The 23,550-nt window shown below is 45.1% G+C and overlaps 2 long non-coding RNA genes and 1 pseudogene across 2 annotated transcripts; 1 reads left to right on the plus strand and 2 right to left on the minus strand.

The window, feature by feature from the left end:
* Gm10073 (predicted pseudogene 10073) lies at positions 264-731 on the minus strand (annotated as a pseudogene).
* 1110028F18Rik (RIKEN cDNA 1110028F18 gene) lies at positions 14,442-22,119 on the plus strand. The gene is made up of 3 exons (NR_045470.1): positions 14,442-14,716; positions 20,174-20,628; positions 21,509-22,119. It is a non-coding gene; the product is annotated as an RIKEN cDNA 1110028F18 gene (long non-coding RNA).
* Positions 19,972-22,491, minus strand: Gm39239. Its single transcript, XR_879148.2, has 3 exons — positions 22,347-22,491; positions 20,613-20,705; positions 19,972-20,494 (listed from the first exon to the last, which is right to left on the minus strand). It is a non-coding gene; the product is annotated as a predicted gene, 39239 (long non-coding RNA).
* Positions 22,492-23,550: the final 1,059 nt, after the last annotated feature.

A 23,550-nucleotide genomic window follows, 5' to 3' on the forward strand; every position in this document is an offset into this window, starting at 1 on the left:
TTTTTTTTTTTGTCTTGGTTTGTTTTGGGTTTTTTTGTTTGTTTTGGTTTTTTTTTTGTTTTTTGTTTTTTTTTTTTTAGAGACAGGGTTTCTCTGTGTAGCTCTGGGTGTCCTGGAACTCACTTTGTAGACCAGGTTGGCCTCGAAATCAGAAATCTGCCTGTCTCTGCCTCCTGAGTGCTGTGCTGTGATTAAAGGTGTGCACCACCACGCCTGGCTTGTTCTTTGTTTTTTTTTTTTTTTTGTTTTTTTTGTTTTTTTTTTACAGGTTCAGCTCTTTATTGGCCAACTTAACAAAAGCAGTTTAGTCAAAAAGACCGAAGCCCATGTCATCTTCAGACTCCTCGGACTCTTCCTTCTTTGCCTCCACTTTCTTCTCCTCAGCTGGGGCAGCGGCAGTGGACAGAGCAGCACCACCAGCAGGCGCAGCTCCAGCTGCTGGAGCGGGCCCACCAGCCCCTACATTGCAGATGAGGCTCCCAATGTTGACATTGGCCAGAGCCTTGGCAAACAAGCCAGGCCAGAAAGGTTCGACGCTGACACCAGCTGCTTTAATGAGGGCATTGATCTTATCCTCCGTGACCGTCACCTCGTCGCCGTGCAGGATGAGGGCGGAGTAGATGCAAGCGAGCTCGGAGACAGAAGCCATGCTGTAGACTGCCGGCACGGTGCTAGTCGCCGGATGAAGTGAGGGCCTCACCCCAACGCGGCCTTAGCTTCCTCGGAAGGACCGAGCACCTTGGCGGCAGCTGAGGAAAAGGTTCTTTGGGCTTTTTTTTTTTTTTTAAAGATCTATTTATTGATTATATGTAAGTACACTGTAGCTGTCTTCAGACACTCCAGAAGAGGGCGTCAGATCTTGTTACAGATGGCTGTGAGCCACCATGTGGTTGCTGGGATTTGAACTGTGGACCTTCGGAAGAGCAGTCGGGTGCTCTTACCCACTGAGCCATCTCACCAGCCCGGAAAAGGTTCTTTGGGGTTTTAATTAATTACATTTATTTATCTTTTGTGTGTGTGTGTTTTGTTGGGATCTTGTTTTGTTTTGTTTTAAGACAGGGTATCACTAACTAACCCTGGCTGCCCTGGAACTTGCTAGAGTTCAAGACCAGGATGGCTTATTAAACTCTCAGAGATCTGCTTGCCTCTGCTCGAATTAAAGGCATGTGCCATCAGGCCTAGCCAGTTTTCAGTTTTTTTGTTATATTTAACTTTCAGGTTTTACTTATTATTTCATGTGTATGGATATTTTGGCTGCATGAATGTCTATGAGTAACATATGAGCACTGGCTATAGAGGCCAAAGGAGGGCATTGGGTCTTTTGAACTGGAGTTACAGAAGGTTGTGAACTGCCATGTGCTGCTGCAGATCAATCCCAGGTCTTCTGGAAGAGCAGCCAGTGCCCAGTGCTTTTAACTGTTCAGTTATCTCTCCGGGCCCCAATTTTTTTTTTTTTTTTTTTTTTTGAGACAGTCTAACTCTATAATCCAGGCTGATCTCAAATTCATGGCAATCCAGCAATTTCTCTTGCCGCAACCTCTTCAATACTGTGACTATAGGTCTACATTGTACACCGTTACACCCAGCCCTAACTCCCTTCTGAGGATTGCATTTGAGAAGTCTAGGGACCACGTAAGTGGATATGTTCAGTTGGGTGTTGGACAGAGTTCTGGGCTGCATGGCACCCTAGAGACTCAGAAAGGAAGGGTAATCGCTGCTAGCTTGCCACAAACTCGGCCCTGCTTCCCACCAGAGAGGGAGAAGAGAAGTTACCACCGGCCACACAGGAAGGAAGAGGAAGAGGATGAGGAAGGAGAAGTGGTAATGTTACCACATGAAGGGATCTCACCTCTTTTAGTTCCTATTTCTCATCTGTGTCTCACCTTGGTTTCCAGGAAAGAGAAGTAAAAGCTGAGTTGTGGAACCCAAGTCTACAGCACAGACCAAAGCCCAAATGAGAGGATGAAGGGATGCCCTGTGCCAAGTGAAGGGTGTCACACGGGGAGATGTAGGAATGAGGCTGTCCCATGGTCTGCCCCTGGTGCTACTGGAGCCTGACAGGGCCCGGCAGTGACAAAGCTTGGGGATGGGAAAGCAGGCAGGTGGCACTGGGACAAGCCCTGTGCTGAGGTGCTAAAGGGCTACCTCCCAAGTGCCAAATGCCATGGATCACGCACAGCCAGAAAGGTTTAAAGGACAGCTGGAGCGGTGACATGCTGCCAATCTGAATCCCAAACACAAACAACCATCTGTAAACTTTTAGTAATGAGCCGAGCAGTGGTGGTGCACTCCTTTAATCCCAGCACTTGGGAGGCAGAGGCAGGTGGATTACTGAGTTGGAGGCCAGCCTGGTCTACAGAGTGAGTTCCAGGACAGCCAGGGCTATACAGAGAAACCCTATCCTGAAAAAAACAAAACAAAACAAAGAAAGGCACTGACTGCTCTTCCAGAGGTCCTGAATTCAATTCCCAACAACCACATGGTGGCTCACAACTTAGTGGGATTCAATGCCCTCCCCTGATGTGTACTCATATCCATAAAATAAATAAATAAAAATTTAAAAAATAGATTGTTACAGGCTTAGACTTTACATTGATAACCTTCCTTGTGTGTTTCCCTGAAACTGAGCCCTGTAGCCCAGGCTGGCCTTGAATTTACAGTGCATCTGAGGATGACCTTGAACTTTTGTTTCTCCTTTATCAGTCCACTTCCTGACTGCAGAGATTACAGGAGTATATCACTCCCAGCTGGATAAAATCTTTAGATGATTGTCTACTTCATATTCATATCATGTTCCCATTAAGGAAAAACAATAGAGTTAGGTCACTCTGCCTTTTTTAAAAAAAGATTTATTTGGGGCTGGAGAGATGGCTCAGTGGTTAAAAGCACTGACTGCTCTTCCAGAGGTCCTGAGTTCAATTCCCAGCAACCACATGGTGGTTCACAACTATCTATAGTGAGATCTGATCCCCTCTTCTGGGGTGTCTGAAGATAGCTACAGTGTACTTACATATAATAAATAAATAAGTCTTTTAAAAAAAAAGATTTATTTGTGAGTGTGTGTGTGTGTGTGTGTGTGTGTGTGTGTGTGTGTGTGTATGTATGCATATGGGTATATACACCTATGCATGGTGCATGTACCTGTGTGTAGGTATGTACAGAGCCAGAGGAGGGCATGGGATCCCTCTGAGCTGGAGGCTCAGTAATGAGGAAGTGCTAAGATCTGAACACCAGTTCATTAGCCAGTTGATTAGCAAGCACTCAACCACTCAGCCAGCACTCCAATACTCCGTTAATGTATTTTAAAAAGATTTGTTTTGCTGCTTCCTCTTCTGCTTCTTCTTCCTCTTCCTCCTCTTCCTTCTCTTCCTTCTCTTCCTCCTTTTCCTCTTCCTCCTCCTTCTCCTCTTCCTCTTCCTTCTTCTGAAAAATGCCAAATAGCAGATGATGATACCTGTGTAGCAGGAAGGCCCAGAGAAACCCGGTACCCAGGTTAGGAGAGTGGTGATTGCCACCAAGGATTTGGCAGCTCTTTTAGGGACCCACAGTCATTGGCCTTGGGGTTCATGGAGATAAAGCAGAAGACAAGGATTGAATCTAAGCTGGGAAAACAACAACAAACAAAACAAAAACAAATAAAACAAAGCAAAAAAAACCATGAAGGGGCTGGAGAGATGGCTCAGTGGTTAAGAGCACTGACTGCTCTTCCAGAGGTCCTGAGTTCAATTCCCAGCAACCACATGGTGGGTGGCTCACAACTATCTATAATGGGATCCGATGCCCTCTCCTAGTGTGTCAGCGACAGTGTGCTAATATACATAAAATAAAAAAATAAGTCTTAAAAAAACTAAGAAAGAAAAGAAAGCAACATGAAGATCAAGTCCCTGAGGAGGCAGCCACTGCCACCCCAGGAGCCATCGTCTTGGCCATGCTTTTCATCATCCCTGTGCAGAGAGGCTACTGAGGGGACAAGATTGGTTAGCTGCACACTGTTCCCAGCAAGGTGACAGACAGGCTGCTATGTCTCAGTGTTGGTGAATCTCATTCCTGCCCCCAAAGGCACAGAGAGATCTCTGCTTCTTTTTGTTTGTTTGTTTTGCTTTAAGGAAGGAGTTTATTGCCAGGTAGTGGTGGTGCACTTCTTTAATTCCAGCACTCGGGAGGCAGAGGCAGGTAGATTTCTGAGTTCAAGGCCAGCCTGGTCTAGGAGTGAGTTCCAGGACAGCCAGAGCTACACAGAGAAACCCTGTTTCAAGGAAAAAGGAAAAAAAAAGGGGGGGGGTGGTTATTTTTGGCTCCCAGTTCTAGGGAACAGTCTATACTAGTGGGGAAGTCCTGGCAGGAGCTTGAGACAGGAGACAGCTGGTCACATCATAGCCATAGTCAGGAAACCAGAAATGATATAAGTCATTTCACTTTAATAACATAACTGCTCTTTTCTCCCCTGTAGTAATTCAGCTCCTCTAAACGTGGGTTCCCCAGTCGCCACCAACAAGAATATCAGGTTGCATCAGAAGCCTTTCTTATCTTAGAGATATTAGTCATCTCTCTCAGAAGCCACCAGGGAATAATATCAGGGCTTGGATTTCGGGCTGGCTGACAAGCACTGCCCCACCCATTTTGTGCCTACTTCCTCTGGCTGAGGTCAGACTGTGAACTCCAGTGGAGAGAACTACAGAAGCCCGTGCTCCCAGGCCAGTCTCTTAGAACAGTCCTCCTCCCTCTGTGCCAATACACGTCCTTGCATTCCTGTGACCCCCTCAGTGAAATACAAGTAGCAGGCTGTTTAAAGTCCTTTCAGTCCTGGACTTTGTCCAAAAATCTCAGCTCCTGCTGATCTGTCCCACTTCCACATACAGGTCACACAGCCACAGAAGACACGCTCCTTCCCCATTCCTGGACTGTTGGCTTTGCCACAGTGACACCTTCTCAGTGTCCCTGCCTCCGCTACTTGTCCTTCCACACCTGCAAAGAGCTTTTTTTTTTTTTGGACAGGGGCTCACCATAGCCAAGGTTAGTCTGAAACTTGCAATGTAGCCTAGACAATCCTGTCTCAGCCTCCTGAGTTCTGGGATTACAGGCATGAGCCACCCGGCCTGCCTTCTCTGAATTATTAAACCTTTCCTTTCTTCATGCCAGGCAGTGGAATTAGTTGCTCCTTAGCGAGGATGCTTCTTGTCTTCTTCTAGCCAATCTTAACGAGGTTCTCTTTCTCTCTCTCTCTTCTCTCTCTCTCTCCTTCCTTCCTCCAATTTTTTCTTTTTCTTTCTTTTGTTTGTGTATTTAATTTATTTGAGACAAGATCTCATGGTATAGCCCTGGCTATCCTGGAATTCACTCTGTAGCCCAAGCTGGCCTCAGACTCAGAGATCCCTCTGCCTCCCAAGTGCTAGGACTAAAAGTGTGTGCCACCACATCAGGTGACTTGTTTTAAAATTATATTTATTGTGTGTATGGTCCAAGTGCCACAGTGCACATGTGGAGGTCAAAGAATAGCTTGTGGGAGCTGTTTCTCTCTCCTTCCACCATGTGAGTTCTGGGAATCCTAACTCAGGTCCCTGGGCTTGGTAATAGTCATGAACTATTTCATTGTCCCAGAATCTGCTTGCTAGGCATCTCAAGAGTATCTCCCTGGTGGGTCTCAAGCTGATATCTTATCTCCAGAACTCACCACAGCCAGAGTGCTGAGCACAGTACCAGGGACTCCTACGATTGCTGAGCTGAAATCTGAGAAGAACCTCCGACTCTCATAGGTAATTTTCCTATAATGGAATTTAATGGCTGCTCTCTCTCTCTCTCTCTCTCTCTCTCTCTCTCTCTCTCTCTCTCTCTCTTTCAAAGCCACTTGGCCTCTTTATTAACCTACAGGTGTCTTGAGACTTGATTCCTGTCTAGATCCCTCTTATTCCAGAAAGGCTTCTGGGTTTGTCATTCCTCAGTGACAGGATTTCCATGTACCTGCATCAATGCATCTTAGCACCCGCATCATTCTGAGCCACACAGCTAGGAAGCAGAATAATGATAATTGGAGTCCAGCTACCTAGCCCTAAGGCCCAGCTATCACTCACACAATATGAATGTGCATGTGCATATATTCACATCCCCCCACCCCAAGTACACATACACTCAGTATGAGATAACAATAAACAACAGCAACAACAAAATGTTATTGATGATCTGTATTTACTAAGTGATGGGAATTGGGGCCAATGGCCAAACAGCTTGGGCGAGTTCCGGACCCCAGATCTTCTTCCCTACAAGAGGCAGAGTCCCACACCAGCCTGCAGAGAGCTGCCTGAAAGCAAAGCCAAACTGTACTAAGCAAGTGCCCTTGGCGGATAACATTCTAATAAAGCCTTCTTGTTCTTCTCCCCGTTTCCTGCCACACCACGAGAAGGTCCTGGGAATGGTTAGCATGGCTTTGCAGAAGGACTAACCTCCAGGGCTACTTCAGAAACAAAAGACCTTAAAGGGCCAGGCCCCGCCCCTTTGCCAGACCCCTCCCAGAGGGTCACTCCTTCCTGGCTGGGGGGCTAAACAGAAAGCTCAAAGCAGTAACATATGCACACATTCTTTTTTTTTTTATATACTTATTTATTTATTTATTTATTTATTTATTTATTTTTATTATATAAGTACACTGTAGCTGTCTTCAGACACTCCAGAAGAGGGAGTCAGATCTCATTACGGATGGTTGTGAGCCACCATGTGGTTGCTGGGATTTGAACTTCGGACTTTCGGAAGAGCAGTCGGGTGCTCTTACCCACTGAGCCATCTCACCAGCCCATATGCACATATTCTTGTTTTTAAGATTTATATCTTGCTTTCATTTCTATGTATGGTTGGCTGTGGCTGTGTAGAGGCCAGGAAAGAGTGGCAGGAGCCTCCCAATGTGGGAGAATTTGAGAGCTGAATTTGAGTCTTCTGCAAGAACACCAAGTGCTCTTAACTGCTGGGCCGGCTGGCTTCACAGTCCCATGCATATGATTCCTGACTCAGCAACTCTGAGAAACCGATCCTAAAGCCTTTCCCATACAACTCTTTAAAGCTCCACAGAATGGCCAGGCACAGTGGTGAGTGCCTAGAATCCTAGTACTTGGGAGGCAGAGGCAGGAGAGTCAGGAATTCAAGGTCATCCTTGGCTAACTAGTGAGTTTGAGGCCAATCTGCAATATTTGAGATCCTGTCTCAATATAACAAAAAAGGAAAGCCTCATACACAAAGTGTGCTTTCCTTTCATTTTAAAAAATAACACAGCATATATGAATAAACACTGTGGGATTAGAGTCCAGTGGTCTAGCATTGTCTAATTTGTGCAAAGTCCTGGGTTCAATTCTCAGCACTGAATGCGGTAATACAGCCCATACCTGTAATTCCTGTACTCTGAGAGATGTGGTAAGAGAATGACCCAGGATTGGAGAGTGAGATACAATGGATCTTCTGTTCAAGGTTAGCCTGGGCTACAAACTGAGACCCTGTCTCAATCCCTACTCCTTTCAACCCCAAAATAAGTAACGTGAAATGTATTCAGAGGGCTGCAGGCATGATTTAGTCAGTAGAGCACTTCTTAGCATGCATAAAGCCTAGGTTTGACCCAAAAACTAGGCTTGTAACCCCAGAATTTGGAAGGTAAAGGCAGAGGATCAGGAGCTCAAGAACCCAGTTATATTACTGAGCTTAAGTTTGAGGCCAGACTTAGGTACAGGAGACTCTGCTGCAAAACAAAAACAACAAACAAACAAATAAACAACAACACCACACACACACACACACACAAGGAAAAAAAAAAAAAAACCCAGGGGCTACCAAGAAGCCATAGCTGGTAACGTCCTTGCACATAAGCATGAGAACCTGGGTTTAGATCCTAGCACCCACATTCAAACCAAAAACCAAAAACCAAACCAAAATAAAACAAACAAACCAAAAATAATCCTCCTACCACATGGGTCTTGGGGACTGAACACAGGCTTCTTAAGGTTGGAGCCTTAATCACTTAACAGTACAGTCTTGTTGACCCAAGGAATCTAAACCTAAAAGTAAATACAAATGTAACATTAAAAGTGTAATGGAATATGGATATAGTTTCTGTTTCTGTTTCCTTTCTTTCTTTCTTTCTTTCTTTCTTTCTTTCTTTTTTTTTTTTTTTTTTTTAGTTTTTCCGAGTGGTTATAGTTTCATTCAGTGTTTGTGGTGTGTGTGTTAAGCCCCAGAACTGAAGAAACCAGGTGTGGTCCCACATAGCCACATCCCAGAACTCAGGGAGTGAGGAGGATCAGATATTCAGATATTCCCACTCACATTTGGCTCCATGGAATTAGTGTGAGGCCAGCCTGGGCTATAAGAAACCCTGGAGACTGAGCCCAAGGGTTTGTGCATGCTAAGCAAGCACTTTACCAACTGGGCTGTATTTCCAACCTAAGACAATTTTTTTAAATAACACTTCCACCCCCTAAAAAAAACAATAAGGAAGAAGATATTGTAAAGCAGAATATAAAAACATCAAAATTAGAATAAATAGTACATTGTTCTTTAGCAGGGAAGCAGTGTATTATAGAAACTGTAGAAATTCAATTTCAATATGTACACCCCCATTTAAAAGCTGCTTTTTTTTTTAAACTGGGGGGCTTGATTGGAAAGTTTGCATAACCCTCATTTGGTTTATGAGAGTCAGAGAAGGGTTGCTAACAGCCCGAGGTCACATAGCCAGCCCAAGTCCAGTAGCTATGGCTCCCAGAGTAAAGGCCACTCAGTCCTTCCTTCATTCAGACTGCTATTAACCTCAGCCAGTTCCCAGCCTTGCCCCACCCTCAGGACTGGGAATGTATTGGCAAACCGGATAAGCTTGCTCTGGTCTTGTTCTCCAGGGTCTCAGTTCTCAAGAAGGACTGAAACCTGCTGAAGTGGTTTGAACTAGCCACCACTTACACACAGTGTATTCTGTGCCAGACGCTGGTCTGAACGTGGGCTCCTTAGCTGATTCATAGACAACTCTAAATGGGAAGTTCTATTATTGACATCAAGAAGCCATTTCATAATGGGAAAATGGAAGCTCACAGAGACAATAATTTGCATGTCTGGTGAGCAGCAAAGCTGGAACCGGAGCCCAAAGTGCCTGGCTTCAGGGTCTGTGTCCTCAAGCACCACCCAAGGCCCAGCTCTGCCTATTGAACAGATGCTTACAGGCTAAGCCACAGGCAGCTGCCAGCTCACGAGAGATGGGCTGACATAAACCAGTCTCAGTAGTGAAGACTGCAAACCTAGCCCCAGAATCCATTCTACTCATACTATTTTGGGCTCTTATCTTTAAAAAAAAAAGTTTTTATATCTTTTGTTTTGGTTTTTTTTTTTTTTTTTTTTGAGACAGGGTTTCTCTCTGTATAGCCCTGGCTGTCCTGGAACTCACTCTGTAGACCAGGCTGGCCTCTGAACTCAGAAATCCACCTGCCTCGGCCTCCCAAGTGCTGGGATTAAAGGTATGTACCACCACTGCCTGACAAGTTTTTATATCTTTAGGTCAGCCTGTAACTAAGTTCTGTTGACTAAGTCTATGTCTATGGGATGTCTGTGGAAATGTCTATGGAAACTGGCTCCCAAGCCACCTCTAGCAGGCACAGTCCCCATGGACATCTGGAAGAGCAGAGATTGGTGAAAACTGAGGAAATGTTGGCCTGTTCTGGGAAGGTGGAGTCCCTCAGGGGTCAGAGCGCCTATCCTAAGTCAGTCCCACCTTTGAAGCTTCTGCAGAGGAGATCCTCAGCTTGTCCTAGGAGGACTGCCTCCTCTTGACTCCCAGGGAGCCTACTAAGGCTTGAGAACACTTTCATTTTCTCTTAGAGGGCCACACTTCTCCCACTTGCCAGCCATTAAGAACACCTCTGCCCCACCTGCCAGACACCATGACTTGCAGCACAGTTTCATGGAGGTGAGCCTATGGAGTGAGCCCTCTGAAACCAAGAGCCAAAATAACCCCTCCCTGGAATTGGTCCAAGATGACACCCAGGGTTGGTCCAACAACCTGGTCTTATCCAATCAGAATCTTTCAGATACCTCTCTGGCCATAAAGGATTGGTATACTTATCATCTGAGAGACTAGGCTCTTGTTTTGGAAAGTTTGGTCTTTTGATGTCTTCTGGGGGGGACGTGCAGGCTCCACGAGGCTGCTCCATTGCTTAAAATCTTGCCATTAGGAGGTAGCATGGTGGTAGATGCCTGTAATCCCTAGACTCAAGAGTTGTGGGCTGGAGGACCAGGAGTCTATAACCAGCCTAGGCTATGTAGGAACTCCTTGGCCAACCTGGTCTACATGAGATCCTATTTCAAAACAACAACAACAACAACAACAACAACAACAACAACACATCATTACTGTCTGCTTCCTGACTGCAGAGGCAATAGAACCAGCCTGCTTTTGCTGTCTTTGGCACCATCTTGTCCCTGCCTGCCACCAGAACTTCCACACCATGATGGACTTAATCCTCTCAAAATAGCTTCTATTTCTAAGAAATAAAAAGAACTAACAGCTGAGCTGGGCTAGGTGGGGCATATACCCAATACCCAGCACTTGTGAACAGAGGCAGGAGGATCCCTGTGGGTTTGAGGCCAGCCTGGTCTACATAGTGAGTTCCAGGACAGCCAGACCTAAATAGAAAGATCTTGTCTCAAACAAACAAACAAACAAACAAACAAACAAACTATCCCAACTCCCAACCACACCCCCCATACCTCCCCAATAAAGAAGAAGAAACAGCAGAGCAAACACAGCTAAAATAAAGTTCAATTTAATGATGATGATGATAATAATAATAAATTCTTGCTACGGGTAGGTTGTAGTTTCATGGTGGATTATGTATGAGGTCCTAGGTTCCATCTCAGGCGTTAACAAACAAAACAGTACTTCCTATTGTTTTCAGGGCACAGGGAATCTACAGCCCACACCTGTGTTCAGTTCCTGCCTTCCCCTTTGATGTCATCTTTTCCTCAGGAGTCCTAGCATCTGAGGGTTTCCCTGAAAGTGGTGATCTTTGGCCTTTCTAAGAAAACTCTGGTTCATTCATTTTTATGGTTTTTTTTTTGTTTGTTTTTTTAAGGACCGGGTTCCCTGTAGCCTAGGTTGTCCTCTGACTCCTGATATAGCTAAGGATGACTTAGAAATTCCGGTTCTTTCTCCTCTTTCTACCAACACCTGGATTACATCTGTGCACCACAATGCCTGTTTTAGGCAGTATGGGGCTAGAACCCAAGGCAAGTACTGTTTAGAGCTGAATTACCCCAGGCCTGCTTCATCAGTTCAGACTGGTATCGTTTCCACTGCCAAGTCTTCCCTGAGCCTCCCAATCACACCGTGTGGTTAGTCATTAATCACTCATTACTATGGCTGGTACCTAAGGACCGCAAAATAAGGCTCTTCTAGTGGTTGACACCTAACCAGAATAATGAATATGCCTGTCTCGGTTGCTAAAATACCGTGTGGAATGTTTTCCTATTGGTTAGTAAGCAGTGCCTTCCCTGGTCCAGCAAGGCTTCTTCATTTTTCTGCCAACCAAAAGAGGGAGTGGGAGGGGGGAGCCAGACACAGCAGGTGGCTTGGAACCCTACCCCACTACCCCACTACCCCACTACCCCACTAACCCAGTACTAATTCCTGATTCATTAGTGGCCAGGAGCCCAGCTCTGCTAGTTGTTAAATGTTGGCAATATCATCTTGCTTATTGCTCTTCTTCTTTTCTTTTCTTTTCTTTACTTTTTTTTTTTTTTTTTTGACAGGGTTTCTCTGTTCTGGAACTCACTCTCTTTGTAGACCAGGCTGCCTCCCAAGTGCTGGGATTTGGAATTAATTAGAGGTACCCCAACTGGCTTCTTTCCTTTTTTTTTTTTTTTTTTTTTTTTTTTTTTGGTTTTTTGAGACAGGGTTTCTCTGTATAGCCCTAGCTGTCCTGGAACTCACTTTGGAAACCAGGCTGGCCTCGAACTCAGAAATCCGCCTGCCTCTGCCTCCCAAGTGCTGGGACTAAAGGCGTGTGCCACCACCGCCCGGCTCTTCTTTCCTTTTTAAATATAAAGGCACATTTTAAATCCCAGCACTAAGGAGGCAGAAATAGGTGGATCTCTGAGAGTTCGAGGCTAACTTGGTCTACATAACAAGTTCCAGGCAGTCAGGGCTATATATTGAGACCCTATCTCAAACAAAACCAAAACAACAAAACCAAAAAGGTGTGTGTGTGTGTGTGTGTGTGTGTGTGTGTGTGTGTTGTGTTTGCCATGTGAGAGCAGGCACCTGTTGAGGCCAGAAGAGGATGTCTGATCCCTTAGATCTGGAGTCTCAGATGGTTTGAGCTGACTCGTGTAGGTGCTGGGAACTGAACTTTTGCTCTTAGTATGTGCAGGCGGCACTCTTAGTCACTGAGCCATCTCAACAGTCGCTCGCCCTGGATTCTAAGTCCCTAGTTTCCTTGTCTGTTAGCTCTAGCAGACCAAAGCTCCTCACAGACAGAAACGGCCCTTCCTTGTTAGCTCTGTGCTTCCTGCAGACTGGTGGCTCAGTGAATGTTTACTGACAGACGGACGGGCTGACTGAACAAATGATCTCATTGAACAATACGGGCCTCTTCCCCTTGAGTCTGGACCCTGGAACTTTCCCAGACTGCCTTGGACACCTTGTTCTTTGCCCTTATTTTATGGCTCTGGTTTCTTAACCCTGACAGGAAGTTTCTGCCACCTGCTTTAGTCTGCCTCCAACCGGGCCAGCTCCACCTTGCCTCCTATAAAATGTGGAAAAACTAAATCCCAGCCCTTCTACCAACACAGGCTTAAGTGGCACTCATGTGTACACGCACACTCAAGTGCAGAAGGTCACTCAATGCTTACTGAGTCTGAGATGACTGACTTACGGAGGTTTATATGGGGTTGTCCAAGTTTTAGCATGTAAAGTCCTTTGTCTTGGGAACCCTTCATCTCTGGCAAATGGAGACAGTTGGTCACCCTAGCACTAAGGGTCATTCTATGTAGATAATGTTATTGCCCTTTTTTCTGTTGCTGGTATTTAGCACAGTGCCTGGTCCACTATATCTTACCCCAGTTTGCCTACTACTGGCCATGGATAATCTTACCACCTCTCAGTTTCCCTAAGAGGAAAGAGGAACCGCTGCTTCCCATGCAGACTTCCCTAATACGAGTAGAACAGTTTGCAACCCGGTGCCTGCCTTGGCCTCTCAAGTGCCTGGCTTGCAATTTTTAATCATCATGCATTATTCAGAACATTTATATTTTGTTCTGTAACTGTAACTATTCCTCCAGTGCTTAGTCTGGAGATTGAGCTGAAAATTGAAAATCAATGGACAGGACCCATAAATTTCACTCAGTTGAGAACTAACTCCAAGGCTCCTATGGGAAGAAATGGCAACCAGAATACTATATAGCCTCCAATGCCAAGAAGTCCAAAATTATCTGCTTGGCAGTGCCACCCATAATCCTAGCTACTGGGAAGACTGAAGCAGGAGGATCACCAATTGGGCTATGGAGCAAGGTCAAAGCCGTATTGAAAATTTAATGAGACTCTATTTCAAAATAATAAGAGAACAAAGCTGCCAGGTTGGTGGTGGTGTATGCTTTTAATCCCAGCACTTGGGCGGCTGAGATGGGTGGACCTCTGAGTTCAAGGCCAGCCTGGTCTACAGAGCAAGTTCCAGCACAGCCAGGGCTACACAGAGAGACCCTGTCTCAACTCCCCTGCCCCCCACCCCCAACCAAAAAAAAAAAAAAAAGGCTGGGAGCTCCAGGGGTGATGCTCAGCTGGCAGAGCTCTTCTGAAGCAAGGACAAAGTCTTGCGGTCCATCCCATAGACAGAATATCCAGGGTACTTGTGGTAGCTCCCCAGAATTAGGGAGTTGGGAATAAAAGAATGAGAAGTTCAGGATCATCCCCCGAGTGCCAGATCAGCCTGGAGTATGAGACCTTAACATGGAAACATGATGGTTCTTTGGAAAGTTGGTTGGATAGTTTTGCTGGGGCAAACATTCGAGTTTGAAGGAACATTTCATTAAAGTGGACCCAGGTGTGAAAGGCTAAGGCGGACTGAAGCAGACACAGGAGAGAGGATGTTCTGCTAAAGCAAGCATGTGAAAGGGCACGTGATGAAGGACTTTTCTTTTTTTTTTTTTTTTTTTTTTTTTTGCTAACATGTATTGGTCTGCCTCCCATTGCATGCTTTGAGCTGCATTTGTTGGGACACCAGAGAGAAATGCACCAAAAAGCTTCTGAGGGTGTGCTGCAGTTTGTTGCTGCTTCCAAGGACTTGGGCTGATTGGATGCGCATGCTGAGGCAAGACCCGTCTGAGGCAAGATATGTGGAGGACACGTGATGTTTGAAGGAGTCAAGGGATAGTAACAGAGGCTGCGCTTGGCTTGCTTATAGAGCTAGCTGTGCAACGCTTATGGGTGTGGCGGCTTTGCTGATGTTCGTTTCCCTGAGAGAGGCATAGCTGAGAACTTCTCCTGGCATTCCTCCTAATCCCTCCGGCTGACTGGAGCCCAGGCTGAAGCCTGGCTGGCTCTGCTAGGTCTTGTCACCACTGTTACTAATCCAACTCTACTGAACTGGACTGCTGGTGTATCCATGAAATGCTTGTGAGTGAGTAGAGCTTCGGCTGCCTGGTAACCTGTGACCTGAACTGATTTCCAGAGAACCTTCCTAAACAGGTCTACTCTCCCCTGACCCCTGTATCCTTTCTTTTTCATTACCTCTGGTGGCTGGTGAGCTAAAAGGGAGGTTAAAGCATCATTAAAAATAGGATTTAAAGAATTAAAGTTACAAGACCTTATCTCAAAAAAAAAAAAAAAAAAAACAAACCAACAACAACAACAACAACAACAACAACAAAAAACTAAAGCAAAACCAGAAAGAGCAGGCATGGCCTGTTGTGGTGGCACATGCCAGTAGGATCTGCTGAAAGAGCAGGCATGGTGACACACACTGTTAATCCTAGCACTCTGGAGGCAGAAACAGGAGATCTCTGTGAGCCAGCCTGGTCTACATAGAGAGGCTTTCTCAAAAACAAACAATCTAACTAATAAATAAGTAGATTAATCAACTCAATTAAATGGGCTCAAACTTTCTAGGGTTAGAAGAAAACTGGGAACTTCTTCTAGGCTTGTTTGTTATCTTAGAGGGGAAACAGAGTTACTGAAGGAAAACCATTTTGCTTTCAGATCACACCAGCCAGTTCCCTACAATATGTTCTGGCTAGCTCCTGGGAATTGAAAAAAAAAAAAAAAGTGAGACACAAAGTTTCTTTCCTCCCTTGACGTTTTTTGAGGGAGGGTTTCATTGTGTAGTTCATGCTGGCTTGGAACTCCCTATGTTGGCCAGGCTGGTCTCCAATTTATAATCCTCCTGCCCCAGCCTCCTTAGGGCTGGAATTACAAGTGTGCATTATCATGCTGGCTTCAAAGTTCCTTATAGTAAGGAAAATTTACACACACACACATCCATGTACCCTGTGCGTGTGCGCATGTACACACACACCCACACACCACACATCACTTCTAGATATAGAATAATATATAGTCTAAGAAAACAATGTTTTAATTTAAAAAATAAAAGCAATTTGGGCACGTTAGCAAACATCTGTAATCCTACTATTTAGGAGATCGAGGCAGGAAAATCAGAAGTTCAGGGCTAGCCTCATCTACATGGTGAGTTTTAGACCAGCCTAGGCTACCTGGAATTCTAAATCAAACAAAGCAAAAGCAGAGTTGTTTGTCTCTAGACACTCCCCCAACACACACACACACACACACACACACACACACACACACACACACACACACACACACACAGTGAATTTCCAGCCCTTCCCTTGGTATCTGTGATTCTATCTAGCCAGGGTGAAACTGACTGTCAAGGAGCTATTTTCATTGGCTGGCAAACTTCAAGAGGGCTTGCCCTTTGGGAGGGGCTTTCTCTCTCCCCTAGGCTGGGTCTGATATTGGCCTGATTCCTCCACACACACACACCCCACTCTGAGAAGGGAGGCAGTCTCTCTCTCTCTCTCTCTTTTTTTTTTTTTTGTTTGTTTGTTTGTTTGCATGGAGGTGACACAGGTTGCTGCAGAGCTTTTGGCCTTAACAGCCGTTCTCAGTCCTGATCAGTCATCACTAAGACCAAAGTTATTTGTACAATGGGAGAGACCTACCACCCCTTATCAGGAGGTCTGACTGACTAACTCTCTAGGCTGGAGAGGGCCTGCTCTCTGTGGACTTGGCTCAGGAAAAGCCCTGGCCACTGAGTAATGTGCACTGTGGAAATGATAATAGTTAATGTTTACTTAACATTTCCTGTCTGCTGTGTTTACTTAGCTTACCGCACCTGGGGTGTTTTGTTTGTTTTCTGTTTTTTGTTTGTTTGTTTGTTTTTCTCTTTGAGACAGGGTCTCTCTCTCTACAGAGATTGGCTACCTTAGAATTCACTATTTAGTTGAGGTTGGCCTCAGACTTCCAGAAATCCACCCAGGCTCTTTCTCTGCCTCTTGAGGGCTGGGATTAAAGGCAAATGCCACCTCACCTGATCCTTAGAGCTACTCAACCACATAGCTGCTTAATTATTTTTCTTGGAAGGATGAAAGAACTGAGAGAGTCCAGAGAGAGGCCTATTTGTTTTGTTTTGTTTTGTTTTTTCAGTGCTAGGTTTGAACCCATGACCTTAGCCTTCGAGGAAAGCATGATACCATTGAGCTAAATCCTCAGTCTCTAGTGAGAGTTTAAATGGCTTGTTCAAAAGCTTGTGACTAAGAGGTGTGTGGTGTCAGATACATGCCTGTCATCCCAGCATTCAGCCGCCTGAGATAGGAGGACTGTGAATTTGAAGCCAATCTACATATAGCAAGACTCCATTTCAGAAAACAGAAAAATGGAGCAAGGGGACTGGAGGGTTGGCTCTGCAGTTAAGAGCACTTCCTGCTCTTGCAGGGGATGTGGGTTCAGTTCCCAGCACTCACATACCTGCTGACAACCTACATGGCACCAGCCACACCATGCACATATATACATGCAGGCAAAGTACTCAAACATATACAATAAAAATAAACGATCCTAGCCGGGCAGTGGTGGCACACTCCTTTAGTCCCAGCACTTGGGAGGCAGAGGCAGGCAGATCTCTGAGTTTGAGGCTAGCCTAGTCTACAGAGTGAGTTCCAGGACATCCAGGGCTATACAAAGAAACCCTGTCTCGATCCTTTAGAAACAAAGCAAACAGGGCTGGAGAGATGACTCAGCGGTTAAGAGCACTGACTGCTCTTCTGAAGGTCCTGAGTTCAAATCCCAGAAATCACATGGTGGCTCACAACCATTTCCGGGTCATCTATGACTACATAGTGGCTAGAGAGATGGCTTAACAATTGAGAGACCTGGCTATTCTTCTAGAGGTCCCCCCCATCCAATTTCCAGCTCTTAATGGTAGGTAACTCCAGTTTCAGGGGACCCTCACTCAGACATACATGCAGGCAAAACACTAATGCACATAAAATAAATAATTAATTAAAATGAAACAAATGAACACCCAAACAAACAAACAAACAAATAAAACATAACACCCAAACCACTAGTAGGGGCTGGAGCACAGAGACCTCAAAGCCTACCCTCACAGTGACAGTGACACACTTTCTCCAACAAGGCCATGCCTCCTCCAATAAGGCCACCTCCTAATAGTGCCACTCCTCATGGGCTAAGCCCAGGCTGATAGGCACCAAGTCTGGGTTGGGGACTGTGTGCTGGATTCGTCCTGGAGTGGCACCACCCCAGCCTCAAGGCTGTCTCTGTCATGAAACTGTGATCACTGATCTGTGGCTCAGTTGCTTTCTCTGTAAAATGGGAAGGAAAATCTCTGCTCTGCAGGAAAGCTGCAAGATAAACTGTCCCCACTGTCCTTGGAGCCAATCCTCCTTTAGGGTTACTATCCCAGCCCTCAGCATACTGGAAAATTCTTCCTTGGTGGACAACGCTGTAGAGAAAATAGACAAAAACTCTATCTAGATTTCCAACCTTTCCAAGGACACTAATAGCAGTACTTTAGTCTCTTGCCATTTGCCTGCCTCCTCCTCTTGGCTACTCTAGGACTAGAGTTCCGGCCAGGGCAACAGACGGTAAATTAAGCAAGCGTTAGAGTCAGTGATGTAGGCTGTAACCACAGCTACCTAGAAATCCAAGACAGGAGAATTACAGGTTTAAGACCTGCCTAGGCTACCAGCTTGAGCAACTAAGTGGACCTGCATCAGAATGAAAAGGAAAGGGTTGAGGATGTAGCTCAGTTGATACCACAATAGTTTAACATGCAAAAAGCCCCGGGTTCAGTCACCAGTACCATAGATGGAGCATTTGACAGTGCGCATCTGTAACCTCAGCACAGGGAAGGGAGAGGCAGGAGATTCAGAAGTTCCTGGTTATCCTCAGTTTCACAGTGAGTTTGGGGGCCAGCCTGGGGGTCCTTGAGACCCTATCTCAAAACAAAACAATAACAACAATCAAAACATAAAAAATAAGCCAGGCAATGGTGGTGTATACCTTTAATCCCAGCACTCAGGAGGCTGAGGTCGGTGGATGTCTGTGAGTTCAAGGACAGCTTTGGTCTTCAGAGCCAGTTCCAGGATAGCCAAGGTTACACAAAGAAACCTTCTCTCAAAACAAACAAACAAACAGACAGGTAAATAAGTGGCAAATATGTGTGTGTGTGTGTGTGAGGAGGACTCAGTGGTTAGGAGAGCATGCTGCTCTTGCAGAGGACCTGAGTTTGATTCCCAGAACCCACATTGGGCAGCTCATAACTGCCTATAACTCCATATAAGTCCAGTACCAGGGGATCCAACACTGTCTTTTGACTTTTAAAGGTGTCGATACACATGTACACATACACATAAGTAAAAATAAATAGCCCAGGTGTGGCGGTACCTACCTTTAATCCCAGCACTTAAGAGACAGAGGCAGGCAGATCTGAGTTTGAGGCCAGCCTGATCTACAGAATGAATTCCAGGACAGCCAGGGCTAAACAGAAACTCTGTCAAACAAACAAACAACAAAACATAAAAATAAAATGTTAAAGGTGGTAGCGTGCTTACCTAGAATATCTAAGGCTCTGGGTTCAGCAAGAAGGAAAAAAATCTTCACCTCAGTCTCTACAGTATGACATGGAGATGAAGACTCTGGAGTGGCAAGCAGGAGTCTGATGACCCAAGTTTAAACCCTATAATCCATACTGAATGGCTTCTCCACCGACATAATAAAGCAAATTGAGTTGAATTTATAGTAAAAAGGGAGGTTTATTGGGGCATCTCTCTGGAGGGTTCATGGAAGTGGAGTTCAGTGAAGTTGCCAGGCTGGGCTGGGGCAGGGGCTTCTTAAAGGGGAGTGTGGGGCTAGAGGGAATTGTGACCTGATAGTGAGGTACTGAGGCTAAAGCCTTATTTAGTGAGTTTAGGGCCCTGTAGGCGGGTCTTAGGTCTAGTGGTCATGTTGAAATCTAGAACTAGAAGCTGGCTTTGTCAAGTGTTTTCTGTGGGCTTTTGCAAGCGCAGGCTCCTAGTCAAAGAGAAGATGGGGCCTAGGCCATCTTGCCTTTGTCCTCAAATCTCTGGTCTAACCTTTCTGACTTCTTTGGGTATAGGAGTGTAGACTCAAATCTGACTACTTCCTGCTGAGCCTGGAAGTTGAAGGGAGGGGATATCAGGAGTAGGCAGGTTGTAGGCACAGGGATATAGAGGCACAGGAGCACCTGCTGAGTGGCCAGTCTAGAGAGCTTACAGATGCATTCCTGTAGGAAACAGAAGAGGTAAGGTGCTAGGAGAAAAATAGATTATAACCACAGGCCGTATGAATGAGTCTAGGCATTTGTGATGGTTTGAATATGCTTGGCCCAGGGAGTGGCCTTGTTGGAGTAGGTGTGTCCTTGTTGGAGGAAGTGTGTCACGGTGGGGGGGGGGGGGGGGGACGGACTTTGAGACCCTCTCCTCCTAGCTTTCTGGAAACCAGACTTCTCCTGTTTGCCCTCAGAACAAGATACAGAACTCTCAGCTCCTCCCCCACCATGCCTGCCTGGGTACAGCCATGCTTTCTGTTTCAAAGGCAATGGACTGAACCTGTCTGTAAGCCAGCCCCAATTAAATATTGTCCTTAATAAGAGTTGCCTAGGTCATGGTGTCTGTTCTCAGCAATGGAAGATTTAACTAAGACATCATGTGAAGAGCAAAGACTGTCAGAAGGAGTGGAATGGAGATGTGCCCTAGTTGTATTGGCGGCGTTCATCAGACAATTTGTGGAGAGACCCGATATTAGTTTTCACCAGGCCAGCGTCATTGATTTAGTAATAGTATTCTTCTTCCATTAACATGCAGGTGCCTCCCTGTCTTCCTTGAGGATGTCCAATGTTCTCTGGTTCTGCATGGTCACTTGGGGTCTAGCTGCTTTGGACCCAGCAGATTTGGGGGTAACACCCAAACTTGGCGAATGTACCTAATAGGGACAGAAGATAAAGTTGAGTTTGGGGAGAAAAAAAATTTCCCCCATGTGTACACTTACAACCTTTAGGCCCTGGGAGTTCCAAGACCAGGGGAAGGGGAAGAGATCCTACCCTTTGGAATGCGCAGGTAAGGAAACAGGCTGCTGATTGACAGTACTTGTCTGGAGTCCTTCTGACTTGTGGATTGGAGTACTGGAACCCACACTGTAGAGAAAGCAATAGACTCTCGAACCTTTGTGTCATAGTAGAGGCTTGGGAAATGATTTGGGGTTAAAAGCATGAACATCCATTACTACACACAGGGAAAGAGGACCTTCTTCCCCTCTATCCAGAAGACGAGATGTATATAAATTTAGCACAATGAGAAGCATTTTTAAGTCTATACTTAGAAGACAACCAAAGGAAACTTAAAATCTTGCTTGCGGCTATGATATTAACAGAACTCCATTTATCAATGTCAAGACTCTAAGCTTTGAAGTCTTAGGACAACAGTAACATAGGGAGGGGAAGGAATCAGAAGCAGTTTATTCCTCTTGTATACCTTTAATCACTTATCACCATTTAAATGCTTTTTCATTCTTCAACTTTAATTAACTTGCATTTAGCAACCTTAAAACACCTTAGACTGGAAACCCTTTTCTTAGATCCTCTCAACTTAACCTTCTGTATCCTCTGACCTTACATAAACTTTACATCTCTCTCTCTCTCTCTCTCTCTCTCTCTCTCTCTCTCTCTCTCTCTCTCTCTTTTTTCTCTTTTTTTTTTTTTTTGGTTTTTTGAGACAGGGTTTCTCTGTGTAGCCCTGGCTGTCCTGGAACTCACTTTGTAGACCAAGCTGGCCTTGAACTCAGAAGTCCGCCTGCCTCTGCCTCCTGAGTGCTGGGATCAAAGGTGTGTGCCACCATGCCCCGCTACATCTCTCTTTTTTAAAAGAACAAATGACACTAGTTACTCTAATAAGTGAATCACTTCAACTTATGAATTTAAAGATTTGCCTTAATTCAAAGGTAACACCTCTACGTGGTACTGGTGGCCATCCTGTTGAACCCAATGCAGATGGGCTTCTGCCACTAAGCGCTTCCAAGCACAGAGAGAAGCAGGGACTTGAACCATCGTACATCCCTCACCTGGAGTCCGTCAGGGAATCTTTTTGAAGATGCCTACATGGAGGTGGGAGAAGGCCCTACACTAATATGGTCTTAGGTCGGCCTCTTTACTCCTTTGAAGTCAGCAAGAAGATGCAAGAGGAAGCTCAGCCCTATAAAACCAAGTCTGCACGCAGAAGGCATTTTCTGGTTGTCCAAGTTGGCTTTCAGGGCTGGCCAAAGGGTCCAGTTCTGGGGACCCAAAAAACAGTGCAGAGGGGCTTGCAGATGGGGCTGATGGGTCCAAGAGGGTGCGGTTACCGTGGACAGAGAATCACCAGAGTCTGGAGGCTACTATAGACCAAGCCAGGACTGTGAGGCCCCAGCAGTGTGTACAAGACTCCAGCCTGCCAGCTCTGCATCTTTTTTCTACCCAATTATTTACTGTGAGACACGATTGGTTGGTGGGAACAGTCATTGTAAATCAAGTTTCTTTAGATAAAGGAAAAATAAAAAGTTACTTTGAGACCTGTTTTCTGAGTCTGATAACGAGGTAATTTGTATGTAGACATAGTAGTGGCAGGCTAGCAGAGTAAGGCTTGAAACCTGATTTTTAGACAGGAAGAGGATTGAGAAGTCAACTGAAGCCTTGTTTCTGACGTTAAACTGCTCTTTAGACCCATCAGAGACCTGAGAAGTGGAGAAACCTGCAGGAAGTGGAGACCAAGCAGCTTCTAACTGCTAAAAATGAGAGGCTTACCAGCTATTTCATGCCCAGGTTCCTCTGTGATCAGTGGGGCATCAGTCTTTGGCTGCCAGGCCCTGACAGACTTTTTGTGAAACAGGAATTTGGGAAGGCTGTCCTGTCTTTGTCTAGGCGATGAAAGGCAGTCAGTATTCCAGTGTCCTGCCTGCCTACAGATTGGACAGTGTGCTATTTGCAGTTAAGGCAAAGGGCAGTCTTTTGCCCGGTAGCAAGTTTTGAAGCAAGCTTCAGGTGGAAGGCTTCTGAGCCCATCTTCTTTAGAGATTAGGGGAGCTGCTGGGAGCCAATGCCTCTCTATCACAAAAAAACTTATTAAACATTTTAAATGCTTGAGAGCCAGTACCTACCAAGTATATCTGAGTTAAAAAAACGTTGTCTGTTTTTAGTCTTCTGCTCTAAACTGTACTAAGATTAAGCCTTCAGGTTCCATTCCTTTTAGATTTGAGCCTTAAAAATAACAATTTTGAATTTACGCTTTTAGTATCAAAACAAAACTTTTAATCATAGATACAGACTAGCAACTTTATTACACCATTATAAGCTACTGGAGGTTTTTTTTTTAAAATATTTATTTATTTATTATATGTAAGTATACTGTAGCTGTCTTCAGACACTTCAAAAGAGAACATCAGATTTTGTTATGGATGGTTGTGAGCCACCATGTGGTTGCTGGGATTTGAACTCAGGACCTTTAGAAGAGCAGTCGGTGCTCTTAACCGCTGAGCCATCTCTCCAGCCCCCCCTACTGGAGGTTTTTATTTGTTTGTTTGCTTGTTGTTTTGGTATGGCTTAGTTTATCCAAACAGCTAAAGCTTAAAAGACAGAGAAGCTAGATAAACATCATTATGAAACGTATTAGACCTTAGGAGTTCATTGATCTGGTTTATTAAATATACCTTATTTATCAAACATTCATTGTTACTTATCTGCATTTTTAGCAATGTTCAGCAATTAGCAAAGGCTTAAGTAGTTATCTTAAATTAGTTCTTGTTAATTTGATAGATCTTTATAATTTATTTATTTTATGTAAGTACACTGCAGCTGTCTTCAGGCACACCAGAAGAGGGCGTCAGATCTCATTACTGGTGGTTGTGAGCCACCATGTGGTTGCTGGGATTTGAACTCAGGACTTTTTTAGACCATGAAGACACGGAGGAGAAGTTGTGGTGTGTTACATATGGCGGAAAAGAGAGAATTG

Source organism: Mus musculus, chromosome 8 (assembly GCF_000001635.26).
Source record: "Mus musculus strain C57BL/6J chromosome 8, GRCm38.p6 C57BL/6J".
NCBI lineage: Eukaryota > Metazoa > Chordata > Mammalia > Rodentia > Muridae > Mus > Mus musculus.